Source organism: Poecilia reticulata, chromosome 14, assembly GCF_904066995.2.
Source record: "Poecilia reticulata chromosome 14, P_reticulata-male-v2, whole genome shotgun sequence".
NCBI classification, from domain to species: Eukaryota; Metazoa; Chordata; class Actinopteri; order Cyprinodontiformes; family Poeciliidae; genus Poecilia; species Poecilia reticulata.
The window spans coordinates 13742071-13760925 of NC_088843.1; the positions used below are offsets into that span (position 1 = coordinate 13742071).

Here is an 18855-nt window from a genome sequence, read left to right on the forward strand (position 1 = left end):
AGGCTGAGGTCGATCGATAGAATAATAATAAACGTCTGTGGAATCCATGTACAGCTACTGAATATCAGCCGAGCATGTGAGCTTATCTAAGATTCCCTGGATAAATAAAGGCTAGAACATTGGTTTCACATCCATTGAAACAGAAGAACAGCTTCGGGCTGTACATCAATGTGACATCACAGATCATAGACGTGGATCTCTGCGGGCTCATTTATGAAGCGTGTACTTCTCAAAGATACACCCTAAAAACTGTGCAAAGCGGCTTCCAATCTTAGGCAGAGATTAAGAGTACATGAATGCACCCATACACGTCCTTGGAGAGAAAATGTCTTCAATACAGAAGAAGAAAAAAAAAAAAAAGAGGCAAGCATTGCAATATTTGCACAATTTAAACTTGTGCTTGCTGAAGTATATCATGATCCATTCTGTGTAACTAGACTGAATAGCATTTAATTGGTGTTCAGCTACTAGGTTTTTAATGAGTCTGATCAGATGGTTCTTTTGAACTGCGGCAGACAATTGGAAAGTGAAAACGTGACGCAGTTCTGCGAATCATCAAGCGTATAATGCAGAGTGTAACAATGTAGGCATTATATGTGCGATATGCCAAGAACTACATAAAAGACTTTCTATTACTGACCCGGAAATCTGTTTCATTCTGTTCTTGTTTTCTGCTTTTATTCGACGGTTTTGTACCTTTCACAGACAGGGAGTGGGAGCGTGACATTGTGCTGCGAGCTCTCTGTGGAAAGAATTTCAAAAAGCACGGGAAATTTTAACTAATTCTAAGCCATGCACAGATACTGTATTAGTATTATGTTATGTACTCCTTCAAACAAATAACCAGAGTTGAAAATGGGATTTTTATGGCTAAGTGTTAATGATGTAAATGTCCTGCAAAATCAAGCTTTATTAAAAAAATTTTCTATGTGGACAGACACTAACATATTAGAGATCTTAGAAGTGGAAGCATTCTGTATGGGAATGATGTTATTCTAATTTTTCTTAATGCTTATAGTTGATTTAAAAAAAAAAAAAGATATACAATAATACGCATTAAAAGTTCTTCCGTCATGTCCTTCCATCCTTCCCCTTTGTTTTTTCTGTCTTCCATTCATAGTCCTCTTTTGGTGCCTGTGTTGGGTTTTCCAATTCTGTGCATAATAATGACAGTAAATGAATGTATTTTACATGTTAAAATGGGCATAAAGGACTCAGAATATTGGAAATTTGAGTCTAGAACAGAATTTTTAATGTGGAAACCCTTTGTGACTGCTTTATAGGTATCTAGTTAAAGGTGCAGCTAGATGAGTTGTTCTAACAGAACATGGGTTTGCAAATGCTCTACATGCTAAATGTCATTAATATCTGACCACACCCACGTCACATGCTGCATATGACAGACAGGTTTGATCTGGGATAATACAAAGTGATGTGCAGATTTTATTTTATTTTTTTCATTGAGGGCACACTGAAATATTTTTACATCAAAGTGAAGTTGTGCTTATGCACAAAAAAAAACAACAGAGGATGAATTATGCTTGTGTGCTTTTGGTATAGAGGATTAAGACATGGAATGGTGTTTTATAAAAAGAGGACTAAATTAGAATAGAAGTAGAGCAAGAGTATGGTGAGTAAGATAGAGCATGTAGGAGAGTGTGGGTATGTGTGAAAGTGTTTTGTCACAAAAGCATAAGTACAGGCAGTTACATAGCAGATAGCATTAAGTCTAAATTCCCCCACTTTTGTCCTCTCCATCTGTTTTCTATATCTGCTGCGTTCTTTTAGGATGTTCACATTTTAGATAAGCTGTTTTTTGTAAAACATTTATCTTATGCTATTAGAATAATTCAATGTACGGCGTGTGTTTGTAATAGCGTAACTTAATCTTGTGTCTGTGTTCTACACTATATGCTTTTGTTAGAGGAGAATATACAGTGTAAATGTCAGCTGCCATGAATTGATTTCTCAATTTCTTTTATGTCACCTTAATAAAACAAACCAAACGTTGAATCTTTTATTGAGTTAGTGTGCTAAAAAGGTTTTACCTGGGCATTTATTGTGTTGTTTTGATTTTTGATTTATCACTGTCATTTTCTTTATCATAATTGTCGATTGCGGGGGGAAAAAAAACTGACAGTATGATCAGAAATTTTATGTTTGCTTCCCCCCACCCCATTATTATTTCCATGAGTGTATCAATACATTTTTAAATATGATTAAATGCAGTTACTGTGTGCATTTCAGTGATATAAGTCATCCTTTTTAAAGTAAGTAACCTAGGGATGTTCTTCAAGAACGATATTTGGAGTTGTGTTGCTTTATTTCTACCATGCAGTCACAGTCATACAGTTGCCTAAAGAAAAATCAGTAACTTTTTTTTTCATCGTCTTTATCTTTATTACCATCACTACCACAAAAATACAACACAAATTGATTAAATATGTGAAAAATATTTCAAAAACATTTGTCAGAAAAACAAAAAATAATGTAACTAATCATGGCAGTAGCCATGTTTTGGAGTGAGTTATAAAGCCTAGCATAATCTCACCTGCTCAGCCAATCACATCATATGTCTCCATCCCAGCCTATCGGCACCAGTCTTTTCCTTAGCTCCTCCAATTTTCAGGCATCGCTCCCTTAATACAGTCCGGCATCCTCTCTACACCTGCTCCTCGGCTGAGCTTCAACACACCACCACCCGTTCTCCACTTTCAGCTCCCGGCTTCTTCAGGATCCCTTCAGTTCTTGGCCATCCTCTCCGCCATCAGTGTCCGGGCCCCAGGGGGGAAAACGTCTCTAATCCTCATCCACAGAGGCTCATCCTCTCTGTCGCCACGTTTTCTGCCAGGGTCAGAGAATATTACATGTCAAATAAACTTTCTAATAGCTTCTGAGTCTCCCAGGTTAAATTATGATTTGGGAATACCTTTATTTGTCCACAGGATAACTTTTAGCTGGGCACGCCCCAAATCTGTAAATGAAAGGAATGCCTAAACTAACACGGGACGAAAAATGGGATTTTCGACAGCTATTGACACCTTGTTCTGCCGTGCACATGGAGATTGAGGGCTTTTGGCAAGAGGCTTTTGTCAGAGTGGAAAATGGTAGAGCACTGCCAAAAATGGTCAAAAACGCTGTGTCCATGTTCCCCCCATCTCCCCCCTCCCCTTGTGCCTTGCAGAGGTTTTCGTATTTAAATGAAGTTGCTAAGAGCCATGCAAATGCAAATCAACTGTTGAGCACTGCCTTTTGACTCTTATTCATTTTGTAGCTAACCCTTTTTACCGCCTGTTCATCATAAAGAAGTATGTTTGGAGAAAGAATATTGAAACAATCTATCTTATCCATTAAAATATATATTACATGCGTGTTAGGGGCACTGAAACGCTGCAGGTGAAGCATGTGTTGTGGAATAAACGTCCCATCGTCTGGCAGACTCCTCGAGCAGCCAACACGGCTTCCCCACATCCAGTGCAGCTTCCTAAAGTCTCATCGCACACGACCCAAATGTCAGATGAAGAACCAAACAGAACAAAATGCAAACCATCATCCTCACCAAAGCAACGTCTGGGCTCCATGGCTCCTCCAGTTGTCTGGTTCTGATAGTCTAAATTTACAGACAGATGTAAGTGGAGCTGATCTCCGGTTTTTACTGCTGTTGCTTCTTGGAGGGCAACAAGCTGCAGACACCCCGACGGTGGCTGCCCTCTGGGTGGCAGCAGACAGGAACAACTGGCACGAAGACAGAGAGAGAGAGAGAGGCGCTTCAGACAGACGCAACAGAAATATACAAGATATATATACAAGTTTGTTTAAACTCTACATGAAAATAACTCTGAACAAAGCGGCCATGTTTTCCATGTCTGCTTCCTGCTTGGTCTGCTCTAATACCGGGCCTGGTTCTGGTTCTGATGGAAGGCTGTTTCTGTTCAAATGGAGTTGTTCTTCACGTGCAAGTTTTCTCTTCAGTTTGCCATAATCCATATATATTAGATGAAACAAAGATTAAAATTAATAGCAATAAAATAAAAGAATAAATTGCAGAAATAAAAATCCGTTTCTTGTGTTATCTTTAATGTCATTGTGTACATTTTTTTTCAGTGTACTGTACATTCTTTTCTTATTAGAGATCACTTTCAAACGGCAATAATCAAAAATGCAGAGACATAGTATTGTTTTCAAAAATTAAACGCAATAAGTACAAACCAAAAATGCAGCCACAATTTAGACCACTGCTTTTAAAGGCATACTTAAATCTTCCTACTGCAAGGCCTCACAGTGGATGCACTTGTTCATTTTAAAATAAATTATTCTTAGTATTTTTTTCATCAGTTAAGAAAATGTTCTGCAGTTTGAAAATGATTTCCTAGGGGCTACAGATTTAAAAAAAAAAAAAAAAAAAAAACTGTTTCAACCTCAACAGCATGATCTTTTTGGAAAGACGAGCTGTGTGGTTATTTAGCTTCTCTCTAATGCTGTGCTTCTTTTTCTTCAGATACAGATTTGCTTTACCAATGATATCTGTATTGACAGCCCTAATATTATTCTTGGCCAATTTATTTCATTGTTTTGATCTTGCAGTTGCTGAATTACCCATGTACGGTTCAGAAAATGTCGAAGTAGTGCGGTGTAGTGAATAACAATGCTGTTCTCAGTGTGCAGTCTGAGCTGTTCGCTGCTCTTGTCGACTAGCTCGCATGCCTGCTTCAGTCTTTGATGCTTGCATAAGAAAAAAAAAAAGAAGAAAAAAAACATAAATTTGTTGTTTGTGTGCCATGAAAGGTATTTCTTCTGTTTTCACAGGATGATCCAGACTCCCCATTTTCCTTTCAGTTGTTGGTGAGAACAACTGCTCTTCTGTGTCGAGCAAATGGTAATAAGTTTGTGTCTTAATACTGGATATTGTAAACAAGTTGCAGAGCCAGAGTAACAACACACTTATGCTGTGTTGCCTCAGTTGTACCAATTTAAACCAAAGGGATTTTTGTATTTGTACAAATAGCAAACGCTGAGGGAGACAGCACAAATATCCTTCGCAAAGCCCTTAGCCAAGGGGCAAATTTCGTGTTAAACAGTTTTAAAACGCTTATGGCACAGTGCATGTGATAATACCTCATATTATATCCCCGATTACCGTTTCTCACCAGATCTTCTTACTTTTTTTCCCTCCCTCCTTTCTGACTGCCTCGCCTGCGGGCTCTATCATTCCTTCAGATTCTATCTGATCATGCTCTAACAACAGCCAGGAGCAAAAGCAAGTAAGTCAGTTTTTGTTATGATTTCCAAAATTAAAGCTGGACATGAATATTTCCTAACAATGGATGCATATATGTATGCATGTACGACATACGACAGTACATGCATACATATATTTGTCTCAACTTTTATACATAAAAATATTAGCTAAGTGCTCAAGCCTCAACCATCCAATCTAACAGATTAAACTGAGTTTTTTTTTTTGTTTTAGACCTTGAATTTGTTGTTTATGGCCAGGGAATATAGCGAGGACGAGCAGCTTTTAGTTTCTTCCCTCCTCTCAGACCATCTAGAAACTGAAGGAAAACAGCACAGGGGTTGTTTTTCAGCTAAGGTTCATAAACAGAGTCAGGATTTTATCAAGGAAAAAGATTGTGGTGTTTTCACTCCCTTATGACCAAAATCACATACCGGAGAGGAAGTCTGAGAATGCCTTTGCTTTGTCTAAGACAACTTTTTAGTATCTGGCAGTTTTTTTTTCCCCCCAGTAATGTGTATTTTTTTTGTCTGTCTGTCCTATTACAGTTGGAATGGCAAGACAAAAAACATATATTAAATCTTGTCTGGTATATTAAGGTAAAAGTGAGCACAACAACGTAGCCTAAACAATTAACTTCTGAGCTGCTGTAGCTCTTCCAACAGTAAACGGTTGGATCTTGTGTGAGTTATGTAAATCATGGGCAATCATATGTTCTTGTGCTTTTCTCGTTTGAAAATGATCCATTTGGGCTCACAATTAGCTAATGCAGCCTACCTCTGCATAGCGTTTCACTACCGTACTCAGGATGTACACACTTTTTCATAAGCCCACGATGATATGAGATCGTTCAGTTACAGGTAATGGGACCACTACTAATTCTGTGCCGCACGATCAGCACAGAACCTCTCTTCAAGGAAAATGCTTACTAACCCTTTAAGCCTCTGGAATGGTCTTCAAATGTCATGACCTGAACCTGAATGAAAAAAAAAATAAAAAAAATCATGTATGCATAAGAGCAGGGCTAGTGGCAGGAATCCGACAAATTCAAATGAATTTGGGTGATCCTGGTAAGAAGAAACACAAATTACGACAAGGTTGTTATTGGAGTCAAAAACATGCGGTCAAGGTGTAAGCTGCTGAAAGACGTTTCACCTAATTAATGAGGTTACATTTATTCATTTGAGCCCGATTATTTAGCCTCGACATGGATTAGAATTATCCGCAATATTTTGCATTCACACTTGTGCACCTGTTACTGTGTTGTTCACCACAACCTGGAGAAATGAAAGATTAAAAGAAATAAGTCCAAAGTTAATGGCAGCCATGCCAAAGACGAGTTTACGTAAACATTTTGACATCGGACAGCAGCCGGATCAGGCGACATATACCTTATATATACTGCTCAAAAAAATAAAGGGAACACTTCAGTGTTCACTTAAATGTTAAAGTGTTCACTTTATTTTTTTGAGCAGTGCATATATCATCTTACATAAAAACTCACTAGGTTTTATCTAGAGTTTTTGACTCACTAGTGAGTCAAAAAACCTTTAACTTTTTAAAGCTGCAGTACGTAATTTGTATAACATTTCTTTTGTGAATGTTTTAGTTTTGTCATTGTTAATAAAATGGAAAACTGCCTTAAAAGTCAGCTTTGCCATAATGTTGCAAAAAATCTGAATTATCTGTGGCTGCCTTCTAATCTAATTCATGCCAGAGTGATTGATGAATGTTAATTGTTTAATTGTACCATACAGCACACCTGAGCTAAACCATTTGCCCTTGTTGTGCCGCTGTGCTTTTTTTTTCGCCACTTAATTTGCCACCTGTCTGTTGGAGAAACACTGCCACTTAGCACATAAAGTTTATTATCTCTCCCGAGCAGAGTCTTGTACTTGTAAATGTGACATTTCGATTCTGTGATATTCATAGAATGCAAAATGACAAATGGTAAAGCGTCCTCAATAGGCACAGCCAAGCGCATGTAACAGAAATATTCATGTTTTGACAACATCTATAATTGTTGCTTCGTGACATGAACTTTGCTGATCAGATGGCAGAAATCCCCAAAAAGCAAATGCGGTTACTGCTGTTGGGAAGTCTCTGTAGCGCTGTGTCAGCTTGCAGTACATCAGTTGCTCAAGAATATTGAATGAAAAACAAAAACCTGTCATTGTCTCTGTTCTCCACTGTCACCACCTATTACAATTATTCTATGGCTTCAGTAAATAAAACCTTAGTCAGTATCAGCTTTCTACAATATTAATAGCAATGACTTAAAATATCACGCATACCATTTTGACACAGAGATTAAAAACAAATACGAGTATCTTGAGCTGATTACTTGCATTTAAACACACAGGTTATAGATTTCCCTACTTCAACTCAGATAATGTGACATTATCATAGCTATATGACTGTTACTTTTACTTTGACACTTGATTTCAAGCAAAAATAGACAAAACATCAAATAACTTTGAAGTTTCCAAGTGCTTATTGTGAAATATTACACTTTATTGCTCTGCTGTGTAGAGAAAAACAGCATTACCTTGCAAAAGTTATGAGTACTTATTTGTTTTACTAAGATATATTTTAAGCCATCTGACCAGCAATAAGCACCGACAGGTTTGAGAGGGGCCACATTATGCCCTACTCTACAACCAGAGAAAGCTCTGCTCATTCTTTCTCTCGAGTGTCATTAACAGAGTTTTGACAAAGCAGCTAAACCTGCTAGCATTCTTAATCGGAGGGGTCATTTCTTCATCCCGTTCCCACATTCTGTGGAGGATAAAAGGACTATGATTATTTCTTCCCATTCAAGGTGCAAACACTGATGCTATTGAAATCAGGTAAACACTTCAATACTGGTAACGACCCTCTGCCAGCTTGAAAATGGATGAGAGGGAAAAAAGAAAAGGAGCGGAAATTACATATAAGCTGCCCTATGATAACACAGGTAGACGGAAAGAAAAGCAGTGGTTTACTGGGTTAAGTTACTTACAAGTAGAGGCTAAATGCCTGGAAGAACACAACAATAACGTTAGAAAGGCCTGGTCGGTGAACTGGCAGTACATAGAGCCTAATGGGGGGAAATGAAAGCAGGTAAGTATGAAAGCAGGAGAGATCAGGGTTGCGGATGACTAGTCTTTTTTTTCTGCTTTGGGAGGTTTTTAACCGGGTGAAATGACCTGAACGTAAGTGGCAGCCATGATAAGCGCTGGCTGAGTTCTCTAAATGCTAAGGAAAGGTCTTACAGGGCTTCCTTTCTGTTTTTCTTCTAGTAAGACTCGGCAAGATAACCTTTAGCACACTGAAAGGACAAAGACAATAGAGTAATAATCGAATAATTCCAAAAAGATAAATTGTATAACTGCAGTGTTATTTGTGAATAACTTGCAAGAACAATCAAGTAGCTAGACAGACCGTTACAGCAGACAGGGCATTGTTTTACAAGGCGTGAAGGAATAGCTTCTTCTCCTTTTTCTTATTAAAGTGGAGCTGAAAGCACATTTTTTGCAAAGACACCTTGCTGCTAATCAGTATTTTCTCTAGACAGTGTGCAGAGTTACCTATTATGTCGATCATCTTGTACAAAATTTCCCCTTCCAGGGCTCCAAAGCAGTTTCTCAGCTCAGGGCACAAAGCCAGCCATCCTTCCTAGTCTGCCTAGCTTCTTTGAGTCACTGGCTCTGATCTTGCTGCTCTAAACGACGCACGCACGTATAGCTAACTGTGCTCTCTCTGCACAGACTTCACTGCGATATTCTGCTACAAACATTGAAGGAGCTAGGCTCCCTCCAGAAGCAGAGGATGTTCTGTTTTTTGTAGAGAGTCTGTTACATTCCAAGTACAACCCGTTTCATCACACGAACAATCACATGTAGTCCCTCGCCATCTATACCTCTTTTCACAGGACGGAAACGGTGGCGGGGCTAGGTCCTTTTTTTGTCTTGTTCGCACTAAAGATGAGATCATTCTTCCATCATTGTGCCACAAAGCACTCAACCTTTCACAGATCCCTGTCCACCACCGACACACCTCTCTGATGCAGAGCCTTTTAAGTATTTCTGCAAAAGACAAGTGTCGTAGTTATGCGGCAAGTCGAGGGCTTAAAGAGCAGGTACAGTAATGAGGTGTGTAGCAGCTATGATCCAGCTAACATTGCCTGAATTGTTGCAATTCAACTGCAACATTTTATCCTCGGGCTCAAATTAGCATAAAACTAGCAATAGTTCCTGTATGCAAGATTTGATAAACTACTCTGCTGATTTGGGCAGGTTTCAGAGCAAATTAAAAACAATTCTACAACCAAGAAATGACATGCACCAGTATTTGCTTTGGCTTATTTATTTTTACTAATCCCTCAGAGGTTTTACCTGTTTATTTTTCTTCAATCTTATTTTTTAAAACATTGCCATCTTTACGAAAGCAAGCATTCCGCTCTCCACTTTGACAGAAAGCAATTCGAGCAACGTCTTCCAGTTAAGGAAGTAAGTCACCGTTTTCTTTCACCAATCAACAATTACAAAACACAAAATGAATACTTTGACCTCCCACCTGTGTATTCATATTTCCAACATGGGGACTATTTTAAAATTTACTGTGATTATGAAGTAATGACTATTAGTTTGTTCTGAGTGTTTTTTCATGTTGAGTGTTTTAAGTGCATCTTTCATTTATTTTCAGATCAAACAAACTGACATCGGTATTATCATTAAAATGGATCTGCTCCTTTGTTTTGCTTCTTAGTCACGCTTATGTGTCGAATTTGAGTAATTTTGGTAGAACAGCCACTACTGGAAAGGTTTAACACTATTTAGTGTTTACCTCATTTGTGGATAATGGATTTGTGGATAATAAACTGTGGTTCAGTCTATTTAAGAAAAAAACTGGACATAAATTTGATCATTTTTCTAGACTGGTAAGACGTTGAAATGTTTGTCAACAGATCAGTGCTGTACTCTGTTGATGTTACGTCAAGCACAAAGGGCTGAGTGCTGCACATGCTTTTTAGGCAGTTAGATGTTTTTTGTTTTAATTTAAAATTGGAAATAAATAATTTGTTCATTCGCATCCTCTGTTAATGTATTTCTAATGTTGGATTTAAAAAGCTGAAGTGGTTACATGAAACACTTTAAAATGTCAATTTTTTTTAATCTGATTGATTATTCATCAAAATAATTGATACAGTAATCAATTCAAATAACCGTTACCCCTTCTTTCATGTTGTCTTGCATTTATCTGCATCAGGGCACGATGTGTAGCTTTTTAAGATATTTTAATCAACTTCATTTGGTCAGGCACATTCTAGCCAGGTTATTTGTTGATTCTACCACTCAGGCAGTAAACCAAGTGGCTGTGGGTAATGAAACTGCATATAAAAATGTGATTAATTCAAAATAAATTCATGATCTAACAAATTGGTTGCTTTTCAGGCACTGAATGTACCCGAGATTAGATTCTTGCTTGACTTCAAGCTATAATTTGATTACAATTTTTCAGATTGGAATAATATCAATATTCAGATATATGTCTGTGTCTCATCCTTTTATTATAAACAGTTGTTTTTCAACAATACATTCAGTATGATAACAAATGGATTCTTTAAACAGATGGAAAAATAGGATGTCTTTTTACTCTAACTACTTTTTACTCTACTAGTTTCAGTACCAGTATCTCAGTGGCACACTAGATGTTAGTTTACAAAACTTAGTGAAATAGAGCAGGATGATCATACTTGTTTTTTTTTTTTTTTTTGGGGGGGGTGGGGGGGGGGTTCCCCATAGGTATTAAGGAAAATTTATTCCAAATCCGCAATATGTTTCATATATAGCAGTGTATCCCAGGGAAACCACAGCTGCTCCGCTCCTTTCTTTATTAGACTGACCTATAGTTTTCACATTAACTAGTGGTTCGCTTAGTTGATACTCTGAAATAAACACTATTGCATATTTCAATTTTTTATATATATATATATATATATATATATATATACACATACATACATACACACATATATACGAGTGTGTGCATGCGTGTGTGTGTGTGTTGAGCATCAATAATGCAGATTGAAAATAGAGACTGGAACCCCACATGAAACACAAGATGCATGTTTTTTTTTTGTTTCTACTTTTGAATTCTGTGGTTTACGACAGTATGCAGCTGACAGCAAGTGCTGCTCCAGCATGCAAATTTCTCTGTCTGCCTAAGCCAACACCAGCATGGCATTCACTGTCTCCCAACAACTGTGTTCCAAGCACATTTTATGTTATTTTAATGTCTCATGTTCTCCGTCTCCACAGTGTACTTTTTCATTAGCTCAACACTGACACTATTCACGTAGCTACAACCTTGCCGGTACTTGACAACAAATGAGCCATCGTAAGCTCTTCTTCGCTTTTCTTTAGTCCTCAGTCCACTCTTTGCAAACCTCCTATTTATTAAATGGATTTTGCTGCACATTATTTTTTTTTTTTAAAAGTTATATCTTGGAAAGTCATGGTGTCACCCTATTCAGCAAATTAACTTAAAAAAAAAAAAACTGCAACTTCTTCCTGAGCCTCGAAATGGTCTCACAGTCTAGGTCAGTAGGCTACACAATCATGGGGAAGACTGCTGACTGGACAGGTGTTCACCAGACAATTGTCAGCACCCTTCGCAAGGATAGGGAGCCACAAATAGCTACAAATCATTCCTGCAGTGGCTGGTTGCTCACAGCGCTGCAGTACCGGAGCATATTCATTGAAAGTTGAGTGGAAGGAAAAAACGTGGCAGGAAAAGCTGCAGCTGGAGTTGCAGGCTTTAGAGGAAGACACTGAATTACAGATTTTCATAATCTGTAAGCTATAATTGCAAAAAAGGCAAGACCTAATGAAATATTTGAAATATTTCATGCTGTGTGTAATTAATCTCTTCTGAAATGCGGGACAAAAACAATATGCAACTTCTTTCATGACATTCCAGTTTTTTCAGATAATAGTTGATTTTATTTGTAATGCCCTTTATTTTAAATTGAGATCTGAAAGGACACATTCACATGTTGAAGTAGCTGTGTCTACAGGATTGTATCCGCAAAGCAAGGTTCCCATTTTGTACCATCACCAGCCAGTACAACACCAGCAGGCAGAGCAGGAATCGAACCGGCGACCCACCAATTGCAGGGTAAACTCCAGCCACAGTCACCCCAATGTACTTGATGCGATTTCATGTAAACATCCAGTGCTGTTCAGTATTGTTCACTTTACTTATTGCTGAAAGGAAGAACAATGGATTACATTTGTGCCTTTTGTCTTAATTTTGTATCTTTTTGCAAAGATTTCAATTTTCTTTCATAGCTAGATGAATATTTCAAGGAGGAAAGGGCTCCAACGGAGTGCATTTTTGAGTTGGTGGATGTTGCTTCTCTGTATGATTGGTTTGCTGGACTCCATGCTTGGAGTACTTGTGCTGCAGAGTGGCAGAGAGAGAATGGCCTCCGTCCAGCTGAGATAATGGAATTGGTGTGTTCTCCCTGAGCTGTGCTCCTGGCTGGAGTTAATTCTGTTAATAGCACAGGCTTCTACAGTCAAACCCTTTCGCTGGCTTGGGCAGTACTCAGCCAACACAAGAGGTGGCTGCTGTAAGGTGGCTGATGAATGTATAATGGATTAACTGGAAAGTGGTGCATACAACTTTGATTGTTCTCCAAGCTGCTAATGTCTAATCATGAAGGACTTGGCTTTCCATTTTTAAGTCGAAAAGCTTTTCATGCAGGACCAAAAGCATTAGGAATTTCCTGAAATGAGTGCCGCTCTTCCAACTCAATGCGTCTACTGTAACAGTCAGAAACGTTCAAGCTGTGCCGTGTGACACTCAGTGTCTCTCTGGGATTTACAGACCACCTTTGCAAACAATTAGCCATGCTCATTTGCAAATCTTGTAACGTAAAGAAGATAAGATTAGCTTCAAATTAAAGACAATTTCTTCCACAGATACAAGAAAATGTAATTAAACCTTTTCTAGGTGTAGTCAATATTTATTTGCCCTAAGTGGTGATGTCACTGGGCATGTAGAAATGACCTAAGTCTACGGAAGAAAAGAAATAAACAAGTATCAGGATGGTAAGGGTTTTGTATCGAATGTAAAACAGCTGATACTTTGGGATTGACAGACACACCATTTCAATGATTACCAGAGAATCGACGTGAAAATCGGGAAAGAAAAAAACCCTTTCTAGTTTCCTGGTAATGGTGGGGGTCAGAGACGAATTGCCTGACCTGCTGAGTAAACAATAGGCCTCAAATGCCTTCATCCTGCTGTGGTGTGATTTATATAATGACCAAGTCAGAACGGAGGGGTTAAAGTTGGCTGACTACTGTTGTGCCTCTGAGGAAAGTAGAAAGCAGTCTCAGAGCTGAAGGCATTCAGGTTTGTGAAAGTCAGATGACATCCATTTAACACACATTTGGTAAATCTGTAGATATTTTTCATTGCTAAAATACATCTTGATGAGGTCATTACCAAATCTGCATCAATGCAGGGCCAGGAACAAGCTGTCAACCCACGTAATTTTTTTTCTTCCCCCTTTTCATTTTCATGCAAATATAAAGCTGCATGGTAAGCTACACCCAACTGTCATAGAAAAAAAAATTAAAGAAGATGTTGCTATGGTAATTTGTTATCAAAACACTGAGGAAGACAGTTATGTCAAATAAAGTTTTTGTTTTACTAGTTTTTTAGTCTTAATGAAGCATAAGCCACATTTTCATAGTGAGTGGAAGCTGCAATACATTGCTTAAGAACAATTCATTTGTATGTTTTGTACAACAGCAGAAAATTCTGTTTCAACTAAAGACTCAGCGAAGACCAATACTTGTGAAGTTAACAAAAAGAAAAAGTCTACACAGTGATGCAAATTTAAACACAAATTATTTTCTACAAAACATATGTTTTATTCTTTCATACTTTCGACCTCTAGCCATGCTGGATTTGTTTATGTTGGCGGCCCTTTAAAATCTAAGTAAAGGAAAGAATCTACCTTCTCTGGGAAATACGCATAGAAACCAATGCTTTCATAATACTAGCTGTAGAAATTATAATAATGACTAATATAGGATTCTAAAAACCTATATTAATACAGATTAATACATCTGTGTAATACAGATGTAATACATCTGTATTACACAGATGTATTACATCTGTGTAATACATCACACAGATGTATTAAAATCCTTCAGATTTTAATACATCTGTTTTCATAAAAATAAGTAACAATTCGCTATTTACAGTACAGACAAATATTTATAGTAATATTCTTTTTCTTTCTAATATTAAAGACAAATTGCCCAAAATCAATCAAAGCTTTAAAAAAATAGATTGCAAATTGACAACACAATCAGTGCAGTTTTAATTATTTTTCTCATAGTTTCTTATGTAAAACTACATTAAATGTTTGCTGTTGATGCCAGAAATGCATATAAATAATAAATTACACCTGGATAGGCCCGAGTCCAGCTCTTATTAGAGCTGCCAAGCCTGTTCTCAGTGGAGAAAGAGAATATGAACAATTCTCACTTGTTGGGACTTTGGTCAGAATATGAAGTCGGCATAATGTGTACACACTTGAGAGTAAATCTCGCATAATCTTCACCTCAAGTTAATTACTGCAGACAAACATTATAGATCACCAGAGACTCTTATCACCGACTGCTTCAACACTGGGAAGATTTGGCCCACATCTGATATGATATAAAACTCTAAATAATATTTGCAACAAAACAATGTTTGCCTTATTGTCAAATTCGTTCCTTCTTCTACAAGCAGATCTGAAGATGGATGTACATTCTCTCTAATTACAGCAATTATTACGCAGCGATGGTGTAACAAGCTCTCAAACAATTACCCCTTCTCTCCTTTCCTGTCTGTCTCTCCCGCCCACGCAGTCAGTCGAAGTATTTCATCGCGCAAATGTATGTCTGCCATTAGGCCGGCTCATGAGGGAGAAAATACAAGCATATCATTCATTACAGTGCATGCCAGCGTGGAAACTAAACGCAACCAGAACCGGGGAGCCAACTTAGTTCCTGCTGAGCACAAGATGCTGGAATGTTGACACTCTCCATTAGGTAAAATTTACAGGGCTGCTGACTAAAGTTGTATTTATCACAAAAAAAAAGAGGAAGGAAAATACAGCCTGGAGTGCAGGGAGGCAACCACCTCGAAAATACTGTAGGATTCCACTGCCTGTTTTGCCGCTGCAGAGACGGTGTTCAATAAATAAGGAAATCTACATAGTGATTTTCACGAGGCATGTTTACTAAAATACTTTACTATTTACAGCAGTGGCAGTGGCCTAGGGTTACGGGCCGTGTGTCTCTGCTCATACAGCTGGCAGCTTCAATGTACCAACAGCGCAGCCTTGTCTTCTTGGCCTCAGAGTCGATCTGCAGCAGTTTGTTTCATGCCCTGCTCAGGGGCATTTCAGTCTAGTAGGGTGACAGCTGCGAGGTCAGTCCTCCACCAGATTTTTTGACCATATTTCCTGCTAGCAAAGCAGTTTCTTTTTTTTTCATGATTCTTGCCTTCTCTCAGCAGCAAATCTTAAACGCAACCACATCTGCATCACACTTGGCCAAACAGACAGCTTCTACAAGCAGATTTCCCTATGACTCACATTTTGCATGGATGTTTTTACATAACTATTCTCAATATGCAGCATAGCACATATTACACTTCAGTATGAAAGGAAATGTTTTAAAAAACAATGTTCAAAAAGTGATTCCTCTTGAGAAATACTTGGATTGTCATCAAAGCGCTCTCCTCTGGTTAGTCCCCATCTCCAGTCTGGTATTTTTTGTGTGCACTGCCAGCGACTGTGGTGGGCCTGTGGGGGTGGGGGAGTGAAAAGTAAGTACAATGGACAAAGGCACGTGTGGCACCTTACATTCATTTCTTCTCTACCCCACAGCTGTTATTGTATGAAAGTGCTGTCGACAGCTTTTGCTCCATGCGGAGAATTCTCCAACAGTGGGAAACATACCTGCCTTTTTTCCCCCCCACATGGAATCAGTGATGCCTGAACATTTAAAGGAGGGACAAAAACAAATGAAAGGCTTCCTTAGATCCTCTAAAATCTCACTTTTGTCACTTAACAATAGAATACGGTAGGACTTTAAAAACACTTTCATAACCTACAGTGATATCTCGTGAGATGCATTGTTTTTTATCTTTCTTCAGGGATGAAGAAACAGAGTAAAAGTAGAACAAAATGAGAATATTCATAATATTTTATATAACATGGGACTACAACTACATTTAAGTGAAATCAAATGGCAATATCTTGTATTACATTTTGCATTAGTCTGCCAATTTCAGAAACAGATATCAAAGGACTCGGTTCTAATGTCTTGCAAAAGTCCTCCCAACCCTTCACCCCTTTAAGCCTTTTCACGTTTTGTTGCATAAAAACCACAAACATCACTGGAATTTATTGAGATTTCTATTTGATAGATCCAAGTAAGTGAATAATACTATGATGGGAAGGTTGTAACTGGCTTCCCAAAGTTTTCATAAATAGCAATCAAAAACGTTTAGACTGTATTTCTACCAAATATGCACATCTGCAAATAAACATTTCTGTCAGTTCTTAGCAAAATAGCTGAAAGTTGGTCAGACAGAACAGGCAGCATGGATGAACAGCAATTTCTAAGACTTGCCTAAGTATTAAAACGTTTTACAGAGTGTCACAATGTAAACACAAACTTCAACATATATTAGTGTGAGCCAATTATTCTTATTTGGATTTATGTCATGACAGCCTACAACTGACTGACCTAGCATTTCAGTCTTGCTGAAGAAGAGCATCCTCACAGCATACAGGTGCCACCACTCTGCGTCACATAATGGATGGTGTGTACAGGGGGATGTGCCGTGTTTGTTTTCTGCCAAACATTTCTGTATGTATGTAGGTCAGAAAGATTAATTTAGTTTTAATGTGACCAGCACACCTTCTGCCAAACGTTTGCTTCCCTGCATGCCTTATGGCAAGCTGCTAACAGCTTTCCTCCAACAATGGTTTCCCACTTGGAACTATTGTATAAAGGCCAGATTTGTGGCTTGCACATCCAAAAATTGTCCAGTTGAAACATTCTCCAACCATGGAAAATGTGCATCATATTCATTCCACCTAACATTTTGTGTTGGTTCCTCATAATAATCAAATAAAAAACATTGAACTTTGACACTAAAAATTTTTGTTCAAGGCATAGTAGCCACCCAACCCCAGTTATTTCTTACACAGCAATCTTGGATGGGCTGAGGATAATGTGGTAATTTTATTATCTGAACATGTATGCAATACTTTAAGTATCAAATACTTAAGGTATCACCGGGTAAATGCTAATGCTTAGATTAAGTACATCACCAATGGCTATAATACCCATTTAAACCAAACGAGAATTATTTTAACATGCTCCATTTAACAGTATGAATTTTATGAAATAATATTTAATTCTTTAAATCATTTGTTTTTAGTTAATGCTTTACCTAAAATATCTTGTCCCTTTTCCTCAGATCTTATGTATTTTTAACTATCAAAATAAAATATATTAATTTGCTTTTAGCTATTTTTATTGTTTTAACAGATTATTTAACCTCTTACACAAAAAAGTAACTACAAAACTGAAAAAGGTGCAATGCTCCTTTAATGCTGCGTCTCTATATACAGTACTAAGCTTCACACATAGGCAGCCATTACTTTCTCAGTGAGTGTCATCACAATAGGCTGTCTCTGTTGTTTTTTGCAGTAACCCATAAAGAAATGTAAATTTTTCAAATAAATAAACGTCGTTTATGTGAGAACTGTTCCAAAAAGTGAAAAATACAATCATTTCAAAGTGAATTCAGTACTCCTCCAGCTGTTTCTCAGCCAGCTCAACACACAAAGTCCACTAGAATTAGCATAATCTAGCCTCCGGAAATATATCACGTTTTCTACACAATACTCACAAACTACATAACGTGACTCACTAGTTGACTCTTGATTCAAAAACCTCTTCAACTCTTAAGGGATAGCAATATAGATGCAGTAAAACACATTCTTACTTACGTGTAATATAGAAAAGATGAGACGCGCACGTTGAGCTTCCATTAGCACCTAACAAGAAGGCTTATTCTTCTTGTGAGCCCAACTTTCTCTAGACCACCAATGTGACAGACGCCCCCTAGCGGCTGTATGTGAACTCGCAGTGATGTTGAAACTTCTTCTTTTTTGTTTTATGGCGGTTGGCAAACAACTTTAAGTTGCATTACCGCCACCTTCCAGGTTGGAGTATGGATCAGAAGCTCAGCTTCTCATAATACCTGTTCTTCTAAGAAAATTAAAAATACTATCAAAAACTACATCCCCTGATGATCTCTGAAACAACTCTCTAATATCTAACTTATTTTTATTTCTACTTAACTCTGATGCGGAAACTTCGTGCTGTCATTTACTTTTAACTTGTTTTTCACCTTTCACTCTTCTGCTTAGCCTGCTTAGGATGTACTTTCACAATACCATTACGTTATCAACCATGAAGGTTCCACACTGTATTTTTATTTCTTAGAAACAAGGGAAACATAGTTAAATAGTAGCCAAATAC

At 37.8% G+C, this 18855-nt stretch overlaps 1 long non-coding RNA gene across 5 annotated transcripts; it reads right to left on the reverse strand.

Moving 5' to 3' along the window:
* Positions 1-1036: 1036 nt before the first annotated feature.
* On the reverse strand, positions 1037-18579 carry LOC103475878 (uncharacterized). Of its 5 annotated transcripts, XR_014090932.1 has the most exons (5): positions 18321-18579; positions 16010-16097; positions 6170-6212; positions 3560-3735; positions 1037-2844 (listed from the first exon to the last, which is right to left on the reverse strand). It is a non-coding gene; the product is annotated as an uncharacterized LOC103475878 (long non-coding RNA). The 5 variants fall into 5 exon arrangements; XR_535369.2 differs by lacking the exon at positions 6170-6212 and having other exon boundaries at positions 18321-18567; XR_014090933.1 differs by lacking the exon at positions 16010-16097 and having other exon boundaries at positions 18321-18565.
* Between the last annotated feature and the right edge of the window lie 276 nt (positions 18580-18855).